We start from the raw sequence: 11,482 nt of genomic DNA on the forward strand, positions 1-11,482 counted from the left end.
AAAGGCCAAAGAGATGCCTGAGCCTCCAAGGGCCCCCAGGGACTGTGATGGGCCTCTGTGTGATCCAATTTTGTGAGGATTCGTGTTTATGTTTGTAAAGTAAAATAAATAAAAAATATAAAAATTAAAAAAAAACAAAAACAAAAACAAATTCTTCCCTTAGATGAAGATTGTTTACAACCCAGTGTGTGTCCATTGGCTGGACATGGTCCTTGGAATTTTGCTAATGGGTTTGGATCCTAAACTTCAAAATGATGGCAGAAGGCAGAAAGACACTTAGACGTGGTTCTACGAAAGCAAGAAGAAATGCACTACTGCCAAAAAGATGACTCAGAGGGAACAATAATAGTATTCTATCATTGGAAAAATATCATGGTCCCAGGGAGAGTAACTAGATAATATAAAAAGGATTCTTGGGAAGGAAAATTCGCACTCTCAGGAACATTTTCTGCGTCAGGACTTGTGAAATAGTGCTCCAAAAGAAGAGGCAGAAACTGTCTTCACTGAAACATGGAAAGTCAAGTGATAATTGAATATGATAAAACACTCCAGCTGGGCATCTCCAATCTACTTCTTGAAGATGAATTTGCCAAGATTTAGATTTAAGAAAGATCTTGAACTGTAGCCCAAGAATGAACAAGCTATTGCTGCATGGAAAACATAGATACGTCTCATTAAGTATAATGTTAAGTAAAGTAAGCTAGACACAAAGATGCATACTGTATGATTCCGTTCATGGAAAGGTCCAAAAGAGATAAAACTAATCTATGTGTTGAAAATCAGATATCCTAGTTATCTTTGGAGTGTGGTGATTGGGAGAGACACAAGAGAGTTTTCAGGGTTGCCAGTGATGTTCTGTTTCTTGATTTGGAAGCTAATTACGTGGATGTGTTTAGTTTGTGAGTATCCATTGAACTGTACACTCATGATTTATGTATTTTTCTATATGAGTATTTCAATAAAAAGTTATAAAGCTTTAAAAATAAATAAAAATGTTGTGAGGAAGGTGCACATAGTTAGAGGGCCACTTCTGGTACAAGGCGTGCAACCTGAGGCCATAATGATAAGGTGGCATTTCCACATGTAGTCCCTTCTGTTTGTGACTACCCTGACCCACGGAATCCCCAAACAGATGATGACCTGGGAAACCTGCCCTTACTGGGTCCAAAGCTCAGGCCTCCCTTGGGCAGATAACAGCTTTTCTATCTCAAAAACAACAAGAAGGCTTGATTCCAACCAACCACACTCACTAGGGCTTGATTCCAACCAACCACACTCACTGATTTGCTAAATGCGAATACGCTCTTCCAGTGGGTCTCATTAGGCCCAGGTAGGACTCCTTGCAGTCAGGCATCCCTGCTTACCTACAGAGCCCATGTGCCTAGGAAGCCAGTCCTCAGTTGGGCACAGGAATATCGAAGACGGTCAAACAGGATGCAGCTTCCCTCTGAGTTTCAAATGGTGCAAATTCCCTTTGAAAACATCAGGCAGCCTGCTCCAGCAAGACTGCTGGAAACCTCTCTCAGGTGCAGACACACACCTTTGCCCCTCAGGCCCCAAAAGCCACGGGCAAGGCCCAGATGAAAGAAAGAATTTACATCAGGGCTTCCAGCATGAGCCATGGGGTATCTTTGTCAGGACTTTCCCTAGACCCTGAAAACCAGCAGGCCCCGAACTACCCCCAGGGGCTTCCCTGTCTCCCACTCTCCTGAGGTCCCTTGGGACATGCAATGGGCCCACCATCCTTGCTTCTTCCCTGTTCCCTCCCTCATAGGCACACCCCGGCAGAGGAGCACACGCGTACACCAACACCTGCACTTTCTTCGCCTTTCTGCACTACCAGGGAGACTGGAAGTGCCTGGAGGCATGCCGCGCTCACACCTTGTCTCTCTTAGGATGCCTGTGGTTTTGAACAGACAACCTATCTTAGCATGTCTTGCATTTTCTGTCGCATCATGCCAGTGCGTGCCACCCTCATGGAGAGAGCGTGCTGGCTGATGGGCTGAGCCTGGGCAGCCCTGGTCCGGGACCTTCCCGGGTCTCCTTTTTATGTGTGGGGAACAAGCCTCCAGTGCAGCAGGCAATCTGTATCTCTTTCTCCTTCAGGTCTCCTCCTTCTCAGCAAGACCTTAGTCTCCTCAACCATCCCAGGTCCTCTGTATCCACATCCACCATTTCCGAATGCCAGCTCATGTCCGCACAGACTGTGGGCTCCACAGGCGGTGGTTTTAAAGCCCTACACCTCCTGATTTGCCCTGGGTGAATCCAGAGACCATGCACCCGCTCTTCCTGGTCCTAACACATACTACAACACGGTGGAAATGGTGAGCGTCTTTCTGTATTTCGTCTAATTGCAGATTTCTGGAGCCAAGTTCCTGTGTTATTACTGGCCATCCTTTCCTCATTCCCATCCTGGACAGGGTCACTGCAGAGATACAGTGAGCAACCACCCTCAGATTTGTGATGCCTGTGTCTCCTCTTCTGGTTGCTTGGCATCTCCTCTCTTGTTGCCTTCATCTCTGCTTTTTCCCTGGACCAGATACACACACACACATACACACATAAACACAGGTGACACAAGCATGTATGTGTATACAATTATAGGCTTGATACAGAGACGCAAATGTATACAGGGAACACAGGTGTTTCAGGAGCTGAAGGCACAATGTCCAGCACTGTTGGAGATGGTGTCAGGAGGCACCATGTCCTGCCCTTGGAGCTCCCTGTCCACCTCCTCCCTGAGCATTTCCGTATTTTCCGAAGGCAGCCTGAAGCAGCTTCCAGTGCAGCATGTGTGGCTGTGGTGAGACGCCGATTGGTGGATGTGTAAATTCACAGAAGATCCCAAAGTCACACACAGGTGCACTGGGACACTGGACAGGGTGACCTTTCAATGATAGGCTTTCCCAGGGTAAGGGGCGGGAGTGTAAGGCACAGGCAATCTTAAACTCATTGAGTAACAGGAGGCTGGGGAATGGCTTGATCCACGGAAAGAAGATTCTGACAAAGATACTTAATTCATCCCTTTTCTAGTAGTATCACCTAGGACTATTGCACTGAGGGAGACTTGCTTCACTCACGGACAGACCGAGTTCCAAAGCCCCCAGTCTCAGCAGGTCATGTGCTACATGCAGGACCCAAAATCTGGCTCTGCAGCCAGCTTACATGAGCCTGAGCATCCCCGTTTGGGAAAGGACAGTGTCCTGGCCACGAAAGGGCTGTCCCTTCAGGGCCCACCTCCAGACACCCTCCCCACATGTGTCTCTGTCAGTTACTGCTCATGGCAGAACCTTCCTTCCTCGTGTAATACGTCACAGGACTGTCCCACATGTCTTCGCCAATGATCTGCTGGCAACACAAGCAAGGTCAGCCCAGGGTTGACCAGGCCCAAACACTCTCGTGAGCATCCAAGAACTCCAACATCAGTCATCAACAGTATGCAGGCCCAAAGCAACTCCACCTCAGCAATCCTGTTCGCTTCTGGGCAGTTGTGGCCTGACAACCAGTTGAGAAATTTAAGGCTCCTGATGTCCAGCCTGCAGCTGGGTGCTCCTCATTCAAAGTCCAAGAACCAGTGGAGTGGAGTGGAGTAATGTGCCCTACACCCTGCAGAAAGACCGGGAACACAGGGGTGGATTCCGCAGGGGGATCATCCATCCCCTTACACACCTACACCTCCCTGAAGCCATGTCTTACCAGTGATGTCAAAGTAATGCTCCTTAATGATCACCATGTTCCAAAAGTAGGAGTTGTCCCGATAGGAAAAGATCAGCTTGCAGCTGGACCTTGGATGGCTCCGCTCCTGTGCCTTCCAGGACAGGGATGAGGGTAAAGGTGCAACCTTCTGGGTGCCTCAGCTTGTCTCCCAGGCAGGCATTAACAGTTAAACCTCTGCACATTCTCACATCACATGAACACAGATAACATGATCCCCCCAACTCCCCACCAAGCCCCATACCCACATGCCCTCACTGACCTTCAAGTCGATCTTGTAGCTAAGAAAGTCTTTATCTTGGTCGCCGATCATGACAAAAACTTGCGCGTGATTCATAATCTGCTTGAGGTCAAGGAGCCCTTCAGGCCACATGCTGGGCCAGAAGAGCCAAAGGCAACAGCCCTAGTCTTGAGTGGAAGAAGCACACTGGCATAGGAGCTTCCAAGGATGTTGGGTACTTCCACTTGCCCAGCCACCACTCACGTCCTCAGTCCCTGCCATACCATCAGACAGACTTAGGGCTCTGGGTTCCTTGTGGTGTTCTGCATCTGAGGTGGTCTGCATCCCCCAAGCAGGGGTTGTTTCTGACTGCTACTCTCCTCCTCCTGACTTGTGTGTGCTGGGTAGAGTAATGTCACCGCTTATCGTGTCAGGATTTGCAGTCCCTGTTGCACACTGTGTCTTCAGGCAAGGGGGTGGTGTGCATGTGTATGTGTGTGTGTATGTGTCTTCAGCAAGATAGCCCTAGGTCTCTGACCTGCTCCCTGTCTTCACAACAGATGGCAGGCATGTGTCTGAATCCGTCTGGCACTCAGAGCAGATGAGAATAGCAGCCCCTTCCAGTTCCTCTTTGCTGGTGGACCACTTCGTGCCTTTGCATTGCACTAGTGGGAGCAACTACAGGGGCTCTGACTGACGGGCATGGGTCTTGGACTCCCGCACTCTCAGCTATTTCCCAGGATCATCAACATTTACAACAATAACTGTCTCTGGTGGCTGCTCTGGTGTACCGTCTCTCATCATCCCTGACCTAGAGGCCTCAGGTGCTGATCCTCCTCAGACGCAGGCCTGAGGGAGACATCCAAAGTCATGACTGTGACACTTAACAGCTGTGGCTCTAATGGACCCTTCTCAACTGTGCCTTTGGAGCCTACCTCTGCCTTGGACCACACTTCATTCAGGGGTCTCCCACGCCTCCCCTGTTCCCTTGTCCTGTGGCCTGACCTGTTTTAGCAGGATCTTCAGCACAATCATCTTGAAGGTGTCTTTGCCATTCTTTAATTTGGCTATAAAGCTCACAACTTTTAACAGCACCATAACACAATTTTTCTAATGTGCACAGTTAGAGTTTGATGAGCTCTTGGAGAGTTTCTTGGTTTCAGTTAGAAAGCCTTGCATTACTCTTAGGGCTCTAGAATCTTCTGAAACTGAAGGAAAGACTACAAGTATTCCAGACTAACTTGATTATGATATAGCTTTGTAAATACTTAAACAGATTCTGCTTCCCCGCTGCCCAAAAATTTACCCCTAACTCCTGAAGATCTTCATGATTTTATTGCGGGAATCTGGCAGAACTGAGATTTCTCAAGGCTTCGTGATTTCATCTATAAGTTTTTCTGACGTGAAAAACACATTGGAGTTAGTTTTTAAATTAGTGCTAGATACAGCAATCAGGGAAAAAGGAAGTAAAAGGAATACAGATTGGGAAAAATTTTTTTTTTTTTTTCCTCTTAGAAGATGACATGACCCTCCACACAGAGAACAATAAGGATGTCAGCAGAAAATTACTTGAGCTAATCAATGAATAGAGTATAGCTGCAGAATACAAAATTAATACTCAGGAATCCCTTTCATTCTGATACACAAGCAATGAGAAAGAGAACTTAAGGAAAGTATCTCATTCACCATCCAAGGAAGATAATCAAATATTTAGAAATATATTCCCCTAAAGAAAGCAAGAACCTGGCACAGAAAACGATAAAACCATGGTGAAATAAATCAAAGATGGCACAAATAGTTGAAGACGTATACCATGTTCTTGGATCAGAAGAATCAATATGGTCACCATGAGTATGCAACTCAAGGCAATATATCAGTACATTCATTCACACTGATATTCTCATATTCAACCGTGGAATCCCTATCAAAACACCAACGGTGTTTTTCACTGCACTAGAACAAGTAATTTCACAATTTGTGTGGAAACACAAAAGACCTCCAATGAGGAAATCACTCTTGAGAAACAATGGAAACGGAGGAATCAGACTTCCTGACTTCAGACTATACTGAAAAGCTAATCATCAAGATTATAAGGTACTGGGCCAAAGACAGAAAAACAGATCCATGGAACAAAATAGGGAGTCCAGAGACGAAGCCACACACCCACGGCCTCCTTGTCTTTGACAGAGGAGGCATAAATATGCAACAGAGCAAAGGCAACCTCTTGAACAAGCAGGTCTGGGAAAACAGGTCAACCACATTAAAAGAATGAAATGTTTTCTAATGGGACACACACAAACAAATGCAAAATGGATTAAAGATCTAAGTGGAAGACCAGAAACTATAATGTTCTTAGAGAAAAACAAAGGCAGAACACTCTCTGACAGAAATCACAGCAAGATCTTCTCCTCTATGACCCACCTCCCAGAGTAATGGAAATAAACACAGAAGGAAACAAAAGCGACTGATTTAAATTTCTAAGCTTCTGGACAGTGAAGGAAACTATAAGCAAAGTGAAAAGACAGCCTTCAGAACTGGAGCAAATTACAACAAATCAAGCAACTGCCCAAGAGTTAATCTCCCACATATACAAGCAGCCCATGCAACTCAATACCAGAAAAATGAACAACTCGATCAAAAAGTGGGCAAAAAAACTAAATAGACATTTCTCCAGAGAACATATACAGATGGCTAATGAACACAGGACAGATGCTCAACATCACTCATTATCAGAGAGATGATAGTCAATACCACAATGAGGTGTCATCTCACACTGGTCACAACGACCATCACCCAAAGTCTCAAATAAGGAACACAGGAGAGAGAGTGAAAAGTAACCAACTTACACTGTTGTGTAGGAAGGAAAACTGGTATAGCCACAACAAACCGTTTGATTTCTTAAAAACCTGGAAACAGAACTGTCGTATGACCCAGCAATCACCCCAGTGTACACCCCAAGGAAAGCAGAGGTGAAAGAGACACGTGTACACCAATATTCATCGCCTGACTATTTACAATAGCTAAGACACGGAAACAATCTAGATATCCACTGCAGATGAATGGATAAGAAAGTGGTGGTATATATACCCGGTGGACTATTACTCAGCTGTGGACAGGAATGCATTTGAGTCAATTCTAGAGATTTGGGTGAAACAGGAGCCTCTTCTACAGAATGAAGTAAAGTCAGAAAGAGAAATACAGATCCTGTGTAGGAATGCATATGTATGAAATTTGGAGAGATGGTCATGATGACCCAACATGCAGCACAGCAAAAGGGACAGAGATGGAAAGAACAGACTGTGGAGAGGGCAATGGTGGGATGATTTGAGCGAATAGCAATGAAAGATGTACATTACCCTACATAGACAGATGACTGGTGCAAGTTCAGTGCATGAGGCAGGGCACCCAAAGCCAGTGGTCTGGGACAACAAAGAGCAATAGTCTGGGGAGTGAGGTGGGAGGAAGGTTCTGGATGCGGGAACACTGGTGACCTACTCTTGTTGATGTAAGGCAACAACTAACCCAATATTGTAAATTGAATGTCTTCCCATTAAAATAATTTGAAAAAATGAAAAGGTTGCTTTCCAAAATTTCAGCGTTGGGGGTCCATGGTCCAGCCTGTCTTCTGAATCTATGTAACAATGTCTGATTTGAATGAGGGTAGTGTCAAGTTTTGATGCCAAGAAGTGTGTTCTCACACTCTAAAATCCTACAAAACAGAACTGTTAAGTTTCCATTAAAATATTACTTTGTGCTCCCCTCAGGGCATCTTACAGAATGTTTCAAGTGGCTGGAGAGGGAGCAAAAGAGATCACTCACTTTTTAGCACCAATTAATGTGGGACATTCAATTTTGAATAAAGTTTCTAGGCCTGACAAAAATGTATCTATACAATTTCTACATGACATGTATCAAGATAAGTCTTCCATGTAAAATTTCACATAAGCATCTCAAGATGAAACGCTATGCCTCACAGTTACTAAAGAGTGAGAATAAAATGTGCTGTCACCAGTGTTTCCCTTCATTCAATTTCTTATGTCAAAATACTACAAACTGGCTTTTCAACAACAGAAAGTTTCACTTCTAGTCATGGGAAGTCTAGCATCAGTGTGCTGGTAGGGTTATGGTTCTGGTGTATATCCTCCTCTGCTTTGCAAACTGCTGAGTTCTTGCTCCCTCTGCTATGGCGAACCCTCTGAGGTCTCCTTCATATGTGGAGACATTCCTTTGCCAAGAGTTCCTCCGTGGTGGAAGAAGGACATCCCAGAGGGCTTGCTTCCCAATGCTATCATCTTCTGGGGTTAGGGCATCAGTATACAATTTTTAGGAAGATAAAAACAAACAAACAAGCAAACAAGTGTACAACGGTCAGACCATGACAACTAATCAACACAATTTCAGGATAGATTAAATCTTTGGGCAAACCTCTATGTGTTTGAGAACGTCCACAGAGAAGTTTTTCACTTTGTCATGTGTGCAGATTCTGATATTTTTGGCAAAGGGTTGAAGAAAGATATGTAAAAAGACTAAATAACTAGGAAGTTTTTATTATCCATGAAGTCAGCTTCTCAAGGTTTTTTCTCCAGCATACTAAAAGTAATCCTGCATCTCAAATACATTCAGCATATAAGGGTTCAGGAACTCCACAGATGAAGCACCACAAGCCACATAGGTGAACTTTCTCTTGGATTTATTTATGTAAACACTCAGTTTATCAGGACTTCCCTGAAGGCTCAGACAGTAAAGCATCTGCCTACAATGCGGGAGACCTGCGTTCGAGTCCTGGGTCGGGAAGATCCCCTGGAGAAGGAAATAGCAACCCACTCCAGTACTCTTGCCTAGAGAATCCCATGGATGGAGGAGCCTGCTGGGCTATAGTCCATGGGGTCGCAAACAGTGGGACACGACTGAGCAACTTCACTACTACTTCAGTTTATCAGCTTGGGAAAGAAAACTCCAGCAACATGAAATGAAACCATCTGAGGGTGTACTCCCGCCTTTTTTATATTATAGAAACCAGCTAAATGTGTATTCCCTATAAATTCTCAGAAGAAATGTGTTTCAGAAATTACATGATGAATGGTCTCTCACTACACACGAGTATAATTTTATTGAGTTTAATGAACTAGCACTGAAATTCATTTCCTCTTACTACAGAGGATATATTCAAAGCACACTGTTAAAAAGCAAGGTTGTTATCTAAATTCGCAGGAAAATACACACGCACAAAAATACACCAGTGACAAAAAGTAAGGCCAAAATACACTGCGTGCAACACTTTCTCGATTTTTCCAGTGGATGTTCCTTCCTTTCCCTTATCTCAGCTAAGGGATAAATTTACGAAAGTCTAAGTTTACAGAATTTAGTTATGAAATTAGATTTTCACTTACACAACCTGATTATATGATTCATCAAATTTAGCACCATTTACTTACAAAACATATGACTTTTGAGAATAAAATGACATACAATCTACTTTTTTTTCTATAAAGGATCAGCTAGTTATATTACCTTAATGGCTGTTGTACCTGAGAAATATTTAAAATGCTAAGCAAAAACACTCTGAACAAACAGGTCAAAACTTTCAGTATTAAGAAGAGTGAGGATTACTTAGTATAGAATTTCTGCAACTTCTAATCACATGAATTGAAAATCAGTCTGTCTTCTGATAGCTTTACTTTGGAAATGCCCTTCTTATGACAGTGGCAACACAAAATGATGAAAAAAATATATATGTTAGCAAATGGTATAAAACTACACTTGGGCAACGTTTTTTAAGAAAATAGCCCCTTTTATTAACTTCAAATGCATATTTCCACTTTCCTTAAATTCTATCAAAAATTTCAAGAAAATATATAAATAATTGGAATATATAGAAAGACTCTGCAAACAGATGAGTTCGTACTATGGCTTATGATGATGAGACAATTTATTCAAAACACCTGTTAACTGGAGGCAAAACAGGAGAGGAATCTTTTCTCTTCTTTCTTTCTTCCCAGCGTTTTAAGCAGATATTGTGGTCTTTACCCCTAAGTTCCATTATATTGAAAGAACAAAGTGTTAACATTGTCCTCAAAATAATTCATCTCCATAAGTTTTTAAAAGTAATGTGATACTTTAAAACAATGAAAACACACTATTGTTTATTTAAGGCACTGCTGCTGCTACTAAGTCGCTTCAGTCGTGTCCAACTCTGGGTGACCCCATAGATGGCAGATCACCAGGCTACCGCGTCCCTGGGATTCTGCAGGCAAGAACACTGGAGTGGGTATTTAAGGCACAGTGTGCTTTTAATTACATTCATACTGAAGTGTTACTCTTCTTAACAGGTGATGACCACAATCCAAACCGTAGCACAATCTTCAGACCTCTGAGTTCAATTCAGATCTGTAAGTGAAAAGAACATCAGATGTACAGAAAAATTAATTCTTGTAATAGTACATAATGAATCTTCTTTACACTACTTCGAAAATCAATCCTTTTGTACTAACGTGAAGGACACAACCCAGATTGTTTTCTCGATTCCTATCTGTTTTCACTGAATCACTTTGATCGGCATGAGAACATCACATGCTATACAAGCTATTTTTGTTTTAATGTTTTAAATTAACTTATTCATTTTAATGGGAGAAGAAAATGGTAACCCACTTCAGTATTCTTGCCTGGAGAATCCTGTGATCAGAGAAGACTGGAGGGCTGCTGTCCATAGAGTTGCAAAGTCAGACACAATTGAAGGGACTTAGCATGCATGCATGCACTGGAGAAGGAAATGGCAACCCACTCCATTATTCTTGCCTGGAGAATCTCAGGCACAGAGGAGCCTGGTGGGCTGCCCTCTATGGGGTCGCACAGAGTCAGACACGACTGAAGCGACTTAGAAGCAGCAGCATTCATTTTAATTGGAGTTTAGCATCTTATTTCCTCCTAAAGAGAGAAAGGTGGTACACAATCAAATACTTCTCACTCAATCTGATCACAGGAGTGGCACTCTAGTAAATCACCAGGATAAATGACTCTGGCAAGAACTGGGATTCTGATGTAAAACATAGAATCATAAACAAAATTTCCAAACTAACACAAACTCTTTTCATTACCATTTTCTTTAGTCTTTTCCCCAACTGAGCTGCTTAGTCACAGCTCCAGAAAGCTATTCTCTTTTCCTTCTAAGGACAGGCTTACATCTGTGGGGCTTGGCATTCAAGTGTTCCCTTTGGTTAGATTCCTTGCCTTCAACTCCAGCTCAGTGCTGACAACCTTCAGGTCTCAAATAACATACTATGCAAGTGGTGAATTTCACATGCTTACCAGAGAAAATAACTGTCAGTTGTACCTCCACAGTATTAATTTAGCCACAGGGAATCTCTGGCTAAACTAAACAAAATGTCAGAAACAGGACAGCACTTCTATGAGATCTGTTGTCAGCGTTATAAACGACCTATAAACTACAAAGTCATCACTAAATAGACATCTACTTAATACACATTTCATTACTGGATTCTTTCTTTGTATATAATCCTTTTATACTTTCTCATTTGCAACTGTTTCATA

The 11,482-nt window shown here is 43.1% G+C and overlaps 1 pseudogene; it reads right to left on the minus strand.

Annotated features, from left to right (window-relative positions):
- Positions 1-3,267: 3,267 nt before the first annotated feature.
- LOC138431345 (testis-specific Y-encoded protein 1-like) overlaps positions 3,268-11,482 on the minus strand; it is a 373,686-nt pseudogene continuing 365,471 nt past the window's right edge.

Source organism: Ovis canadensis, chromosome Y (assembly GCF_042477335.2).
Source record: "Ovis canadensis isolate MfBH-ARS-UI-01 breed Bighorn chromosome Y, ARS-UI_OviCan_v2, whole genome shotgun sequence".
NCBI classification, from domain to species: Eukaryota; Metazoa; Chordata; class Mammalia; order Artiodactyla; family Bovidae; genus Ovis; species Ovis canadensis.